Genomic DNA, 18,283 nt, shown 5'->3' with positions numbered 1-18,283 from the left:
GCGCTGGTGCCTATCTCAGCTACAATCGGGCTGAAGGCGGTGTACACCCTGGACAAGTCGCCAACTCATCGCAGGGCCAACACAAATAGACAGACGACATTCACACTCACATTCACACACTAGGGCCAATTTAGTATTGCCAATCAACCTATCCCCAGGTGCATGTCTTTGGAAGTGGGAGGAAGCCGGAGTCATACTTGCCAACTTTGAGACCTCCTATTTCGGGAGGTGGGGGTGGGGGGTGGGGCAGAGGCGTGGTTTGGGGGCGGGGGGCGTGGTTAAGAGGGGAGTGGTGTATATTTCCAGCCAATTCACCAACTCGAGTATTTCATATATATATATATATATATATATATATATATATATATATATATGTATATATATATATATATATATATATATATATATATATAGTTATATATGTATGAAATACTTAACTTTCAGTAAATTCTAGCTATATATATTTATTTTACTATACATATAAATAAAAGAAATAGTTGAATTTCAGACGGCACCTATCAAATACACAGTAATAAAAACACAGTTGTTCTACTAACTGTATTGTGCTTGCTGGCTACTAAAAAAACAACAACAACACTTACCTTTCACTATTTGAGTAACGTCACTTCTGAGTTTCCAGAAGTGACGTTACTGGAGCCAGTATGAGCTTTGCCCTGCCGTCTCTCGCTGTCAGCTCTGTTCGTTTTTGTGTTGTTTGCGTCTATTTTTGTCTCTGTCAGCTCACTGCTTGTGTATGACAGCCTAACACTGTTGGATCTTTGCCTCTCTCACACTGATATGATCAACTTCGACGTTGGTTTTTCGACGTCCCAGTCAACTTTTTCACCTGGCTGGATTCCTGCATTCTTTTCCCGCCTCGTGGCTCCTCTCCACCGCCACCTGCGGGCTGTTTGTCGGGCCCCTCCTGGATTAGCTGCGCCCTTGGACGTGCTGGCCTCCGCCAGGTTCGGTCTTGTGAACGCAAGTTATTTGACAAACAAAACGTTTATCCTGAAGGATTTCTTCACTTCCCGCGGATTTGACTTCTTTGTGTGATGAAAACATGGCTGAGAGACAGTGAGTCCGCCCCTCTTAATGAACTTCTGCCTCCAGAGTGTTCTTACTTTAATTCTACACGGTTGTCTGGCCGAAAAGGAGGAGGATTAGCAGTCGTTTTTAAAAATGACTTTAAATGCCGTCAGATCTGCCTGCCATCCTCCTTTTCAAGCTTCAAACTGTGCATGCTTGAGCTCCTGCTGAATTTCGGGAGATTTTCGGGAGAAAAACATTTCTTCTGGGAGGTTTTCGGGAGAGGCACTGAATTCCGGGAGTCTCCCGGAAAATCCGGGAGGGTTGGCAAGTATGGTCGGTGTACCCGGAGGGAACCCACGCATTCACGGGGAGGACATGCAAACTCCACACAGAAAGATCCCGAGCCCAGGATTGAACACTGACTACTCAGGACCTTTGTATTGTGAGGCAGGAGCCACCGTGAAGCCCATTTAATGAATACATTAAAGAAGATTAATCTAATTAATGAACACTATCGTTGAATCATTACACATATACTATATATACATCAAAATTGTAATGAATAATGAATATATAACATATTTTTAAATGTTTGAAAATATTTTATGTAAAACAAATACACTATATGATATAGATTACATATGTAAATACTAATCGATTAGATTAACACAATATTTATTTACATTTTATAATTTTAAAGTATTTGCGTTTTTGCCCATGTGTGTAGCGTTTAAGAACATCCTGTACAGTTTATCACTTTTGACATTTGCATGACTTCCATGTGATGCCTTGCAGGCTCCAGAAAACTAAATATAAATGTATAACTATGTATATATACACCACTTTTACCGCTGTACGACTATGTCAATTAAACAACACGCTTACAAATATGTTTTTATATTAAAAACAAAACTCCTGCAGACTGCTGGAAAGTGGAGACAATATTTCCCCCAACAGCCTGTCTTCATTCTTCGCATGTTGAACGACGGTGGGAGGAGACAGTGAACGCATCACGTGATCTGCCGCGTGGGCTCCGAGCATCACGTATGGAAACCGAAGTGCAGAAATAAACAGTAAAAGTTGACGCAGTGACTTAGCCGTCGGTCAAGACAAGGAGAGCTACGACGTCCCTCTTTCAGAAAATGTCAGCCTTGACAAGCGGGGCAGTGCTTTAAACCAGAAGGTAAGAGACCGTTAAATATCTCGCCGCGAAGGTTCATATTTTTTGAAGAATGTAGGCCTGCTTTGACCTAAATTGTTTGTATAAACTGACAGAATCTTCTCGAATTGAAAGTAAAAATATGAAATTCGTTCTCGGTTTCTTACTTTGTTTTGCACTGGCCTTAACATTAGGGACACCCGCACAATCTTACTATCCAAAATGCTGTCTTTGTACCATCTCTCCGGATAAATAATCAAATATTCTTCCAATGTATTTACTTGTTCTTATGCCATCTGAACTCACCATGTTCTCTGCTCGCTGTACATATCCTACCAAGTAAGACCTACACTGTTTCAATGTCCATTTCTCTGTTGATGCAATTGTTGATGACTGAAGTACTGATATCAACCAAAACTCCTCATCCCACCCCCCGGATTGTAAATAATGTAAATAATTCAAAATATATACTATGATGATTAACCTGTGTGATGACTGTATTATGCTGATAGTATATATTTGTACCATGAATTGATTAACGTGGACCCCGACTTAAACAAGTGGAAAAACTTATTCGGGTGTTACCATTTAGTGGCCAATTGTACGGAGTATGTACTGAACTGTGCAATCTACTAATAAAAGTTTCAATCAATCAATCAATCAATCAAAGGAACAGTTTGTAGCTATATGTATGTATATAATTAATGCAGGTCTTATCTCTAGTTTATTCTGGTATTATCTATATGATTTCCTTTTGATTTCTAGAAATAACACGTGATAATGAATGGACACAGATGGATTATATTATTGCTAAACACAATGAATGCAAATGATTAATTATTTCAGTTTTGTTTAGAGTATGAAAGGAGCAAGAATGCCATTTCAAATGTTCTCCAGCGCAGTTTTTTTTAATTAACACAAACAACTGTACAAGCACAATATTAGTGCATACACCAACCCAATTTGTACTTTCACATGTAGCAGATTGGAAATCTATATATATTATATTGGCTTGACGAGTGAGCGTTTACATTTTCCCTTGTCATAATTGTGTCATCAAAAAGCCAATTAAATTGTCTGGAATTTAATTTTACCCCATTTAAATAAAACAAAATATTGAATTAGTGTATGATTTAGGTTAAGGCATTCATATTGAAATAGGTGCCTGTACATTTTTTAATTTACACTTTTTTCCTCACTAATTTGAGAACATTTAAATTAAACTGCACTTAAAAAACTGTGCATCATCTACAATCCTTATATGAGAGAAGAACACGTACTGTATAGCCTTTTTTCTGTGCATTCTAACTAGTATAACCCAGACATACTGGCATTGACTCCGGGCCGCAGATGTGCCAGGAACATATGCAAATGTATGTTGTAGTTATGTAATATTTGTTATGTTTTTAATTATTTTTTAATTATTGATTAGTTTTAGTACAAAACATGAATCAAATTGAATTGAAATGTAATTAATTATTTAAAAATACAAATAAAAATGTTTTACATAAATTACAACTATTTAGAATGTTCCCCCACCCTAAAAAACCTTTGTGAAAGTACTGTAAACATATACGAATAATACATGACAATAATATATCTACTGTATATGGAGGCGTGCCCGGCTCAAATATTGATATCGGATATTGGTCCGATATCAGCAAAAAAGCAAATATGATATCGGCTTGCATCTAAAAACTCAGATGCAAGCACTGCGATACAACGAGTCCTGCAGCATGTTTACCGTTACTTGTACAAAGTTGGGCAGCCAATTAAAATCCAAACGTCCTCCAATGAGCAAATAAGGTAAGTCTTTTTTGTATTTTAATCAAGCCACTTACAAAAGGTAAAGATGGCAGGCTATGCAGCAGCTACACAATAATAAAGCACACATTTGCACACAAGTACATAATAACTGTCCTCATTTGAACAATGTTACAGTATAAAACTTGTAATTTGTCAATATGAACAACTATCAAATAAATATAGTTGCATATATTCAAAGTCTTCAAACCAGAAGAGTATTAGAAAGTATCCAGTAACAAATGTGGCTCCGTCATTTAACCTGCATAATTAATTATTGTGGCCACTAAGTGTAACTAAAACCCAAATTAACTTCAAAAGCATAAATATGCCTATCTACGATGGCTGGGCGATATGGACCAAAACAGATATCCCGGTATTTATAGGTCAAATGGCAATATACTGTATATCGGCATCTTTCGCGAAACGTGCAACGTGCTTAAAGGGAAACTGCACTTTTTTGGAATTTTGCCGATCGTTCATAATCCTTATAAGAGACAAGAAGACAAAAGGTTGTTTTTTGTTTGCTTTCTAACATATAAGAATTGTCTTGTTCTTGGTGGCTAGCAATGCAGCTAATGGGAGCAATCAATTCTACCACTAAATCACTTTAAAAATGCATTAAAAAACCCTCAACAATACTTAGTTTACGTTCCGTAACCTTTATAATAAACATACTATAGCGACATTGTTATTGGAGGAGCGAACACTGAGGAACTCTTTTAGTATTGTAATACCACATCGGCGTGCTACGGTATTAGCTAACTACGGCAAGAGATAAGCTAGCCTCTACGTCAGCACGAAACGCGTTTGAGTTTGTAATGCACAAAACATTGCGATAGGACACTAATCTGTACTGACTGAAACAAAAACAATCATATTACAGTATCTATAAAGTATTATTTCATGTTTTGTCATGACACGCGCATGACGGTCTGCGTGTATCATGATTAATATAAAGGTTGACTCACTCGATGGACAGTTCTCTGTTTGGTCCAGCTGGTCAAGGACATTTTTTCTGGTTAATTATGGATAAGCACTCCATTCATGTCTAAATATCTTGGCTTCAAATTCCACATTTTGCAGCTTCCATTCACTTTCACCTCACTCTCTGCTCCAATGTCTCACTCTTCCTTCGTGCTGGCTTCTAGAAGTAGTAGTTCATCCACCATAAATTTAAATTCAAAAAGATAAAGTTGTAAATCCTCATTTGTCCAAAAATAGTCATGTTCGATGTTTTTTGCAGAGTCTGCCATGATTAGAACACACTTGTGTGTTTGTATCCAGAAGGGGTTGTTTCAGAAGTCAGACGTGCGCTGCTATGGAAACGGAAATTAATGCGCCAAATAATTAGTTCTGAATTAGTTAATGATTAAATACTGTAAATATTGAACATATTACATATTGTTATGAATGTGTCAGTTACTACATTATATATATACTTACAGTGTGTATATAAAACTTTATAATGAAGGATTTTTAAGTTGTTTTAGCGGGCTTTGAAGGCTACAAAACTCATTCAGGTGTTAAAAAAATTTAAATCCATCCACTTTCTACTGCTTGTCCCTTTCGGGGTCGCGGTGGTTGCTGGATCCTATCTCAACTGCCTTCGTGTGGAAGGGGATGTACACCCCGGACAAGTCGCCCACTCATCGCAGGGCCAACACAGATAGACATGTCTTGGAGGTGGGAGGAAGCCGGACTACCCGTAGGGAACCCACGCAGTCTTGGGGAGAAAAAAAATGTTTATTAAAATGTTGTTGTTTTTTTAAAAAAGGAAAGGCACATTAACTATATATTTGATTAATTCTTAAAATGTTGGCTATTTATTGTATTGTATGTTTAATCTTATGATACCTTTGCATTGGCGCCTGTCTGTCTCTATGTCTGTTTGTGTTTGTGTGTGTGTGTGTGTGTGTGTGTTTGTGGTTTTCGTTTGTTATCGTGCCCGGAAAAACACGAGTGATGACGTCACGACTATTGTCGACAAATATAATTGTCTGCGACAAATATAACTGTCTACATTTGTGGACAACGTCGACTAATCGTTCCTGCCCTATCGTATCGGAAGTGAAATAGTTGTATCGGGACATCACTACCTGTATATATGTAAAAATATTAATAAGTAGAAAAACTTTAGGCCAAGATAGAAATTATACATGCAGACCTGGTGTGTAAACACCTGAACTACTCAACAAAACACAGGAGAACAATTACCCTATTTTCCAGATCATAAGGTGCACTGCCGATCAATGGTCTATTTAAAAACTTTTTTTTTCATATATAAGGAGCACCGGATTAAAGGGCGCATTAAAGGAGTCATATTATCTTTATGTTTTTCGTTTTCAACATTTTGATGGATTTTTTAGCGCCGTGTGTAATGTTCTATATTTTCAATGAAGCATATAAAATGTTGGTGTTGTTTACTTGAGTGATATTGCCATCACAGTGCAGGCTACACGTATCTCTTATGTTTAACTCCCATCGACTGGTCACACTTATCGTTACACCATGTACCAAATAAAATTGCTTTGAGGTCGGTCAGCAAAATCATAATTATTTGGTACATTAGGCGCACCGGGTTATAAGGCCCACTGTCAAGTTTTGAGAAACAAAATTATTTTAAGTGTGCCTTGTAGTCCAGAAAATACGGTAAGTGAATCCAAAAGCTGCTAAGTTTACTTTCACTCATTTTCCTGTCCAATTGATTGGCACAAACATGTCTGGGCAATCTGTATATAAAATGCCTCGACAAACAAACAAAACAGCTCACAACCGTAAGTCAGTTGTCATCGTTTATATGTAAGAGCCGTTCAAAAGATTTGACTCGTTGATAAATGTCACATCTCTAGTGCTTAACTCTAATGCTGGAAGATACAATTATCCCATCAGTCAGCATGCCAGTGAAAGTGGACATGAAACGTTTTGTTAAGTTTAGGGCTGCAATGATTAATCAATTAAGTCCATTAGAAAAATGTTTTAATATATATTCTGTTGTTTCAATTAATTCATTCATCCATCAATTTACTACCGTTTGTCTCTTTTGGGGTTGTTTAATAAAAAAAAACAATAAAAATGTATGAAATTCAGACTGCATTGAATGCTCCGTACTTTTCACATTAATAACAATGCGGACATACTGTAGTTTCTGCACGAGCACATGAGAGCAGTGGTGTTTGGGTGCCATGATCTGTGTGGCTGCGAACAGCAGACACTTTTTTTTAATGCACACGTGATAAATGTGCAATTTCAATGTTTAAAAAAAAATGAAGGTTGTGGCTAGCAAATAAATCTTGGTTTATTTCAACTATTATGTTCAACATACGCATTGAGGCTATACAGTGTATTTTATCTAATTAATCAAACAAACTAATTGATAGTTTATGCGATTACTAAAATAATTGATTGCTGCAGCTCTGGTTATGTTCTTATTTTGTATTTCATGTTTAGCACTTAGCAGTGCTACATAGGGATGTAACAATAAGCAATAATTATTGAAACGTCTTACAGTTAGTATTTAAATTAAAATTACCGAAAAATGACTGAAACTGCATTCTGATAAACTCATGAACCGACTGGTGCAAGCTCGCTAACTTAAATGCTAACGTGAAAACAAGAAGAATTAACATCGTTCCCCATTAATAAATGACATGCCCCAATCTATACTTATGTATACTTATATAAACACATCGCTGACTGAGCAACTAAACTATTCAATTGTGCACATTAAACCTACAACCTGTGCTATCTTAGAACAGAGATATTGTTTCATAAGGACTATGAGAAAGAGGGGTTTTTACGACGCGTTCAAGGACAGCTGAACAGAGTAGGTAGCCACGATGCCCGTCAGAAAAAAAAAATAATGATTGATTTTATCTGTTACGCACTTTTCATTTAAATAAATCTTAAAGTGCAACAGTATAAACCAGTATTTGAAACAATGAAAGCTTAGCCATTAAAACAGATATAATACTAAAACTAAAACACAACAAGACAACATAAGAAACACAAAATATACAAAATAGTGGGTTTTCTAACGGTGAAAACCAAAATAAGAACTTGGTCAAAAGATTTCAATGTTTGCATATGTAAATTCTGACCACATTCAACAATGCCGCGATAATGATAACCGTGATAATTGTGGTCACGATAACCTTGATATGAAATTTTCATATCGCTACATCCCTACCTGCATTGGTTGACGCCTTGTGCTTGCAGTTTTTTCCGCTATTTAGAACGCACAGAAAAGGGAAAAACATGTGTTCTTGTCACCCACAAGGATTGTCCATGATGGGCAAATTTCCCCTAATTATTACTGTTTTCCTTCAAGCTCATGCAAGTTTACTAAGGTTCTGAGGATAAGATAAGAAAAGTCAACTTCTAAAGCTACTTTTCATGAAAAGCAACCCCTTATTTACGGTGACAGTTCAAGTAAACCAATGCTGCAGCATTGTATGCAGCCATTGATACTGGTGCCATTTCAGGTGCCACGGGACAAAGGGCAATACTACACCTCACATTTCTCTCACGTTTCTCCCTGTAAAGCGGTGTAAACGACCTGCCCCCCCAAAACTTGATTGAGTAATGTGAAGACCTTTCAAAAGGGTTACTTGACCTTAAACACTACCATACTTGCAGTTCCACCCTTGACCCTTTGAAGTCTACTTGAGCAAGATTCTGTAAACACAAAACAGTCCTAGTTACCTGAGATACTAAGTATGTCATTATTAGTAAGTCGATATTTTGACTTAGTAATTTAATGTTAGTTTGTCTAAATTGTCAGACAATCACTTTTCTAATGTCTCCATCATAGAATAGAATAGAATAGAATAGAATAGAACAGAAAGTACTTTATTGATCCCTGGGGGAAATTCAGTCTGTCGTGCTTGTGGCCTTATAAGTTTTACCTAGTGAAAACATTTTTTTTTATCAGGATTTTTACAAAATTACATTTAATAATCATGAACACATTATTTGGAATAAATCCACTTTAGCACAGGTGTAAGATAGTGACATGTTATTTACAACATGCCAAATGGCCCTCAACAACGTCGGTAAACAATGTGTGTCAATAGAGCACTTAGAGGTATTTACATTTTGACTGGAAAAAAAAACCTTTAATGCAACTGCAGTTTTACTTAACTCAGTATTATTTATTACAAGAAACTACTCTAAGCATTTTTAATACAACCCTATTTAAATACATCTAAAACAGCTGAACTTTAATATATGCTTGACATCTTGACTTCTGATTCCAAAGCAAGTATTTTTGTCACAATGTTGTCAAACAATAAATGGGTGGTACTTGTATAGCGCTTTTCTACCTTCAAGGTACTCAACGCGCTTTGACACTACTTCCACATTTACCCATTCACACACACATTCACACACTGATGGAGGGAGCTGCCATGCAAGGCGCTAACCAGCACCCATCAGGAGCAAGGGTGAAGTGTCTTGCTCAGGACACAACGGATGTGACGAGGTTGATACTAGGTGGGGATTGAACCAGGGACCCTCGGGTTGCGCACAGCCACCTTCCCACTGACAAATTGGCAAAATATGATTCCACATTGTTGAAAGTGGTTATCTGAGAGCATTTGTACCGTATTTGCAGTGCAGTTCGTATAAAAATATTTGAAGCCCCAGATATACAATATCCATCTGCCTTTTAACAATATTACTTCCTAGCAATGAATGTTAGCGCGCACTTTGGCATATCTTTGTCTGTGACTAGGCTGTCAAGGGTGAATGGAGAATCTGAACTCCTGTGAGAGCTTGTGTCAATAGCTGATGTTTCTATTCCAAATTGAATGGATTTAGTTGATGGAGAACCGCCCCAGATCTGCTCGCATAGTTCGAAGTACAGCGAAACAACACTATCGTAACTACTTCTTCAGCCTGCGTCGACTGCTTGTCTGTACTTTCCACAAATCTCTTTCGATTTAGTGCTGATAGTTGTTTTTGTGATGTCCTGTTTCCGATGAAGAAATTTCGCAGATGTCCCTCCAAGTCCATACCGTTCCAAAATTGGATAAGAATGTCACCAGATTTGGATTGGCAAGTTTCCCAGTCAACACTTTGTTGAGTTTTGTTAACTTTAAACTCCAAATTGATGCTTAAAAGTACGAACTTGTACTATTGACTATGTTTTGCTCAAACAATTGTATGTAATAAAAGAGATTAAATAACTAGTTCAAATATATGTGTTAACTTAGACTTAGACTTCCTTTTTATTGTCATTCAAATTTGAACTTTACAGTACAAATAAGAACAACATTTTGTTGCATTAGCTCTTGGTAGTGCAGGTTAAAAAAAAAAAAGCAATAAGGTGCAGATATAAATAAATAGATTACTGTACAGATAAATACATTGCACTTTTTCACATTCGTCCATGTTTATGGATGTATGTTATATTGTCTTTTTTATTCCAGCGAGTTAATCCATTTTCGGGGGAGTTGAGGGGATAATTTAATTATGACGCGTTCAAGAGTCTTACGGCCTGAGGGAAGAAGCTGTACAGAACCTGGAGGTTCTGCTATGGAGGCTGCGGAACCTCTTCCTAGAGTCCAGCAGTGAAAACAGTCCTTGGTGGGAGTGGGAGGAGTCTTTGCAGATTTTCTGAGCCCTTGTCAGGCAGCGGCTTTTTGCGATCTCCTGGATAGGAGGAAGAGGAGTCCTGATAATCTTTTCCGCCGTCCTCACCACTCTCTGGAGAGACTTCCAGTCTGAGGCATTGCAGGCTCCAGTCCAGACAGAGATGCTGTTGGTCAGCAGGCTCTCTATAGTGCCTCTGTAGAATGTGGTGAGAATGGGGGAGGGAGCTGTGCTCTTTTCATCCGACGCAAAAAGTTCTGCGCTGCTGAGCTCTTTTTACAAGAGCTTGGGTGTGTAGGGACCATGTTATATTGTCAGTGATCTGCACCCCCAGGAACTCGGTGCTGCTTACCATCTCCACCGCTGTGCCGTTGATGAAGAGTGGAGTGTGGCTGGACTGGTGCTTCCTGACGTCAACAAGGATCTCCTTGGTCTTGTTGACGTTCAGGACCAGGTTGTTGGTTCTTCACCAGTCAACCAGATGTTCCACCTCCTCCCTGTAGTCCAGGGGTCACCAACGCGGTGCCCGCGGGCACCAGGTAGCCCGTAAGGACCAGATGAGTAGCCCGCCGGCCTGCTCTAAAAATAGCTCAAATAGCAGCACTTACCAGTGTGCTGCCTCTATTTTTTTAATTGTATTTATTTATTAGCAAGCTGGTCTCGCTTCGTTCGACATTTTTAATTCTAAGAGAGACAAAACTCAAATAGAATTTAAAAATCCAAGAAAATATTTTAAAGACTTGGTCTTCACTTGTTTAAATAAATTCATTTATTTTTTTACTTTGCTTCTTATAACTTTCAGAAAGACAATTTTAGAGAAAGAATACAACCTTAAAAATGATTTTAGGATTTTTAAACACATATACCTTTTTTACCTTTTAAATTCCTTCCTCTTCTTTCCTGACAATTTAAATCAATGTTCAAGTATTTTTTTTATTGTAAAGAATAATAAATACATTTTAATTTAATTCTTCATTTTAGCTTCTGTTTTTTCGACGAATAATATTTGTGAAATATTTCTTCAAACCTATTATGATTGGAATTCAAAAAAATTATTCTGGCAAATCTAGAAAATCTGTAGAATCAAATTAAATCTTATTTCAAAGTCTTTTGAATTTCTTTTAAAATATTTGTTCTGGAAAATCTAGAAGAAATAATGATTTGTCTTTGTTAGAAATTTAGCTTGGTCCAATTTGTTTTATATTCTAACAAAGTGCAGATTGGATTTTAACCTATTTAAAACATGTCATCCAAATTTTAAAATTAATCTTAATCAGGAAAAATTACGAATGATGTTCTATAAATTCTTTTTTGAATTTTTTCAAAATGATTCGAATTAGCTAGTTTTTCTCTTCATTTTTTTTCGGTTAAATTTTGAAATTTAAAGAGTCGAAATTGAAGATAAACTATGTTTCAGAATTTAATTTTCATTTTTTGGGGGTTTTCTCCTCTTTTAAACCGTTCAATTAAGTGTTTTTTTCATCATTTATTCTCTACAAAAAACCTACCGTAAAGGAAAAAAAATGTACGACGAAATGACAGACAGAAATACCCTTTTTTTTTATATATATAAAGATTTATTTATTAAAGGTAAATTGAGCAAATTGGCTATTTCTGGCAATTTTTTTAAGTGTGTATCAAACTGGTTGCCCTTCGCATTAATCAGTACCCAAGAAGTAGCTCTTGGTTTCAAAAAGGCTGGTGACCCCTGCTGTAGTCCATGTCGTTATTGTCACGGACGAGGCCCACTACTGTCGTGTCGTCCGCATACTTCACAATGTGGTTAGTAGTGGACCTGGCGCAGCAGTCATGGGTCATCAATGCGAACAGCAGCGTACTCTGGACGCAGCCCTGGGGGGAGCCGGTGCTCAGGGAGATGGCACTGGAAGTGTTGTTGCCCACTCTTACAGACTCGGGTCTGTCTGTGAGGAAGTCAAGCAGCCAGTTGCATAGGGGGGTACTGAATCCAAGGGACGCCAGTTTGCTCACCAAATGCTGCGGGATGATGGTGTTGAATGCTGAGCTGAAGTCCAGAAACAACATCCGCACGTGTGTGTCCTTTCCTTCCAGATGTTCTAAGCTCAGGTGGAGTGCAGAGGAGATGGCGTCCTTTGTGGAGCGGTTTGGGTGATAAGCGAACTGGTATGGGTCGAATGTGGGGGGAAGTCTGGAGACAATGTATTCCTTTACCAGCCACTCGAAGCATTTCATCATGATGGGGGTGAGTGCAACGGGGCAATAATCCTTGAGGAAGGAGATTGTGGGTTTTTTTAGGCACAGGATTGATTGTGGCCCTCTTAAAACATGACGGTACCACAGCCTGGGTCAGCGAGATGTTGAAAATGTCTGTGAGAACCCCAGCCAGCTGGTCTGCACATCCCTTAAGCACCTTGCCCGGAATGGGTTGTACTTGTATAGCGCTTTTCTACCTTCAAGGTACTCAAAGCGCTTTGACACTACTTCCACATTTACCCATTCACACACACATTCACACACTGATGGAGGGAGCTGCCATGCAAGGCGCTAACCAGCACCCATCAGGAGCAAGCGTGAAGGGTCTTGCTGAGGACACAACAGACGTGACGAGGTTTGGTACTAGGTGGGGATTGAACCAGGGACCCTCGGGTTGCGCACGGCCACTCCTCCACTGCGCCACGCCGAATGTCATCAGGTCCCGGTGCATTCCGGGGGTTCACTCTCCTCAGGGTTTTCAGGACATCCGCTGTGTCCAGGTTGAGCGGCTGCTCATCAGGGCGAGGGATGGATTTTCTCGCCGGAGTGGTGTTAAGTGCCTCAAACCTTGCAAAGTAGTTCCATCCATCCATTTTCTACCGGTTATTCCCTTTTGGGGTCACGGGAGGCGCTGGTGCCTATCTCAGCTACAATCGGGCGGAAGGCGCGGTACAGCCTGGACAAGTCGCCAGTTGCAAAGTAATTGTTAAGGTCATTTAGGAAGCTGATACTGTTGTCACAGGGACAGGGGACAGCTTTATAGTCCGTGATGACCTGTATGCCCTGCCACATTCGTCTAGTTTTTGTAGGGTTCTCGAAGAAGTCCTGCACTTTCTGACTGTAAGCACGCTTTGCAACCTTAATGGCACGGTTCAGGTTAGCTCTGGCTGATTTTAATGCCACCATGTCGCCAGACCTGAAAGCCTTGTTCCGAGCCTTCAGCATTACACGTACCTCACTGTTCATCCAGGGTTTCTCATTGGCCAGTGTGGGGATGTTCTTGATCACACTGACATCCTCCATGAACTTCTGAATGTATGCGGACACAGACTCTGCATACTCCTCCACATATGTGTGGTGATTATCGGTGGTAATACTGTGACACCGTCAATAGCACTTACCTTAAATAAATAGAAAAATTACAGTTAATGATTGTGGTTGATCTCAATCATCATTGTATTGGAATCGGCAGCTTAAAACCCTGACCTACTTTTTCCTGTGCATTATTTTGTTTAATATCAATGAACTCCCACTTTTTATGGTAGTCCATTGTTTTAGATTACAGAGGGAATGGATTAGGATCAGATACTTTTTATTGACATTTGTGTATTTTATTTATTTATTTCAGTTCTATAACACAGCAGTCTTTATAAACTGTAAATATGTTTTTATTATTAGTATTTACTAGTTTCTCTTTGATTGCAATAAATGAGTGCGAGGGAGTCATTACTTGTTGTTGTCCGTTTTGTTTTTATTGATTCCACGCGTCTACTATGTGTTCAAGCCTGTTGACTCCCTCTGCTCACATTTTGTTGTTATAAACGAGACGGATGCCTGTACTTCAGGCACTTAAATATAAGGAGTTGAACCTTCACCTTTCAGACTGAAATGTTACTTGGTTATGCTTTAACTATCGGTTGACATCTGTGAATGTTCTTCTCAGGAAATATGTTAACTTAGACTGGGTAATAAGTATTTTCCACTGTGAGACACATTGGAAAAACTGCCAAGCGTAGATTAGCGATTGCCTTTAAGGTCAAACAGTTGTAAATCATGTTTTCTTTTTATCGTGTCTGTATGTTGTTGGATGGGTAAAGTCATCGATTACTTGTTGATTCTTTGGATTGCAATTTAGGCAAAATGGAGAGACATTATTGTCTCTTGCATTCATTCCCCCACATCTGCGGTCCCTTTCAAGGTTTCTCATGGTTTTTATTTGGTTGAGTTGTTCCTTGCCTAGATGTGGGATAAGATCCAAATATGTCGTTGTAGTTTGTAAAGCCCTGTGAAGCATTTGTGATTAATGACTATATAAATAGACTTTGATTGGTTGATTGATTGAAATAAGTTTTTGAGCTTAGCAAAACAGTACGGTAAGAAAACCATGTAGCTTGGTTCCCAACTAACTCTAACCAACCGAATTTAAATATGACTGGATTTCGTCTCTGTCAACATTTTCGTCTTGTTACAATTCGTTGACTAAATAGTCAAATAATTTCGTCATTGCTTTGGTCAACATGTTTTTGTTTTTAATTGTTAGCTTCCTAATTTTGTCAAAGGAAAATAGGTCGTTGACGATAACTAAGACGAAAATATTTAGTCAACAAAACTTATATTGGAGGTTATAAGGTGACTTGGTTTGCATGTGTGCTCCGCTTGAACTGCAAAAACTTCCACAGCACTCCAGTGCAAAGAAAATAAAAGTTTATTCCACTTAAAAGTAATCTACATAACCAAAAACTCTACGGTAAGAAAACCGTTTAGCTTGGTTCCCAAATAACTAATCAACCATAGTATTTGCATAGTAGGTGCTTAAAGGGGAACTGCCCTTTTTTGGAATGTTGCCTATCATTTACAATTATTTAAGACAAGCACACATGTTTTTATATTTTCTATGCATTCCAACTAGTAAATAAATAAATGTGATCAAAAGTCTGCTTTCAATGGGGACTATGGGAGTCTCTCTATTTTGCCTATATATTCTGCGTCTCCTGGATGCCGAGATGAGCAGTCGCATTTTCTATCGCTCCCACGCGGGAATGCAATCATCCGCTCGGATGTGCTCTTGAAAAGTGCTTAGCTGGTGTAGACAACGTGGAGAAAATCATAACTGGAGATAGTGCTGGGCGATATATCGATTTATATGATATATCGTGGGTTTGTCTCTGCGCGATATACAAAATGACTATATCGTAATATTCAAGTATACGTTCTCACGCAGTTGCCTTTAGCTGCGGGCGTACACTTCAGGCTCTTCTCACTCTTTCCTGTCTTTCCTTCTCCACAGACAAGTAGGCCCACATTCTTACATACGTCACAGACTGTCACGTCATACGTCACATACGTGTCCGCCCTCGCGGAGCAGAGGTAGCAGACTGGGCTATGCTAATGTAGCCGTACGAGAGAAAGAAGGTGCTGATCTGGTAACAAATGAAAGAAGACTTAATTCCCATTAAAAACAGCAGGGTTTCCATCGTCTGGCGGTGGTTCGGCTTCAAGTGGGAATGTGTCGAACAGACAACCGTAATCTGTCAAGTGTGGGGGCGAAAAAGCGTTGCTATAAAAAGTAGCATTGCTGCTAATATGTAGCATCATTTGAAAAGTCACTCACTAGAGCAGGGGTAGGGAACCTATGGCTCTAGAGCCAGATGTGGCTCTTTTGATGACTGCATCTGGCTCTCAGATAAATCTTAGCGGACATTGCTTAACACGATTCCGCTGGTAATCACGATGTTAAAAATAACGTTCAAAATATAAAACATTCTCATGTATTTTAATCCATCCATCCGTTTTGTACCGCACCTGTTCAAGAAATAACAATGTTATTAAAAATTATTAGAGACTTATTTGCTCTAAAAATGTCGGTTTACTTAAAAATTGCATGCATGTAGTTTTATTCAGCGTCAAAAAAATCACCCCTATCCCCTCCAGCAGGAGACTACGGTCGCTCCAGACCCACACCTCCCAACACCTGAACAGTTTTCTCCCCTCGGCCATCAGACACATGAACAATAACAAGATCTGATTGCTCAGTTACAGCTCATGCTATTCTATTCTGTGTTAAATGTGTTTTATGTTGCACGATTGCACCAAGAAAAATTCCTAGTTTGTGAACCCGTTGTCAAACAATGGCAATAAAAACTATTCTGATGATATGGCTCTCACGGAAATACATTTTAAAATATTTGGCTTTCATGGCTCTCTCAGCCAAAAAGGTTCCCGACCCCTGCGCTAGAGAATGAAGAGAATTTCATAACCTTAGTAACATACCACATAGTGAAGGATGAATACTATTTGATTTCCTATTATGCAGCTCATTTTTATTTGACACTTAAAATGTCTCTGACAATCTTTCACTTTATGTTTTGGAAATGACTTGAATGTTTGTGCCATTGCTTAATAACTTTAATAAATACACTTTTGGTCAATTGACTTAGTTGTGATTTCCCTCTCTGCATGAAAGCTTAAAAGTAGCATATATGAATGCAGTATGAAGAAGAATGGTTTAATGTATACTCATATAATCATCATACTGCTGTGATTATATGCATAAAGTTTTCATTCAAGGCCAAGGCAAAATATGGTAATACAGTATATATCGTACATCTCGATATGGCCTAAAAATATCGGGATATTAAAAAAAGGCAATATCGCCCAGCCCTAACTGGAGATTTGAACACAGATATTCAACGCAGTGACGCGCCTGTTTTCAAATCTTACAGCAAGTTCTGTAATCTGCACGCTCTCTCCCAGTTGATAACACTCTTTCCATGGGTGTGTGATTCCACCCAATCAATCATAGATCTCATCCTCACATCAGACCGGCATAACATAAAAAATAGTGGGGTCATGATCTGTGGTCTTAGCGACCACTATATAACCTTCTGCACGCGCATAATAAGTAAACCCAAAGCCAATGTCCACATAACAGCTCAATCCAGATCCCTTAAAACATACTCCAGTGATAATTTCAACCTTAAATTTGGTGAGTGGGACTGGTCCCCTGGGCTCACTAGCAACCTGGTTGAAGATGCTTGGGATCGCTTCAAAACAGAGTTCCTAGCGATACTAAATGATAAGGCTCCTGTGAGAACAGTCAGGATCAAAGCCCGCTCTGAACCATGGATCAAACCAGACCTATTAGCTGCCATAAAAGACAGAGACAGAAAATATTTCGAATAGCAAAACTGTAAAACCGAAGTAAATTAAAAAAAAAACAATAATAATAACCTCAAATCACTCCTTTCAACGCTCAAAAATCAATGCAATAAATTAAGAAATAAGACAAACAACCTGACTAAATCCTTAAACAAAAATTACATCAACAACAAAATAGAGGAAAACACAAATAAGCCACGTGAGCTCTGGAAAATTCTCAACAACCAGCTTCCTGGATGCAGCCAGAAACTTAAAACCAGACTCACCAATATCAACATCAAGGAGGGTGACTCCCTCATTACAGACAAAATGGAGGTAGCAAGCAGACTTAACACCTTTTTCACCAGCATAGCCACAACTTTCGTTAACAAGTTGTCCCATCACTCTGGTCGCTTTGGTGTAGAACACAATAAAGCCTTAGACAGAAAGCTAGGAGTAATCAACAACAATTTCAAATTAGAAATGGTCTCAGCTAACGAGGTGCTTAATAAATTGAGCGCGCTCCACCCAAACAAGGCCACCGGCCTTGACAATATCCCCTCCGGATTCCTCATGGACTCTGCCACCACCATTTCCCCAAATATC

At 38.6% G+C, this 18,283-nt stretch overlaps 1 protein-coding gene across 1 annotated transcript in view; it reads left to right on the top strand.

Moving 5' to 3' along the window:
* The first annotated feature begins 1,957 nt into the window (after window positions 1-1,957).
* The window catches only part of slc8a2a (solute carrier family 8 member 2a), a 140,654-nt gene continuing 124,328 nt past the window's right edge, over window positions 1,958-18,283 (top strand). Inside the window, exon 1 of the mRNA XM_061898061.1 lies at window positions 1,958-2,215. The gene's annotated coding sequence lies outside the window, so the exon portion shown is untranslated. The remainder of the gene's footprint in view (window positions 2,216-18,283) is intronic.

Source organism: Nerophis ophidion, linkage group LG04 (assembly GCF_033978795.1).
Source record: "Nerophis ophidion isolate RoL-2023_Sa linkage group LG04, RoL_Noph_v1.0, whole genome shotgun sequence".
In the NCBI taxonomy this organism is placed as follows: Eukaryota; Metazoa; Chordata; class Actinopteri; order Syngnathiformes; family Syngnathidae; genus Nerophis; species Nerophis ophidion.
The sequence above is the reverse complement of the archived record's forward strand: the minus strand, read 5'-3'. Positions and strand labels throughout refer to the sequence as shown.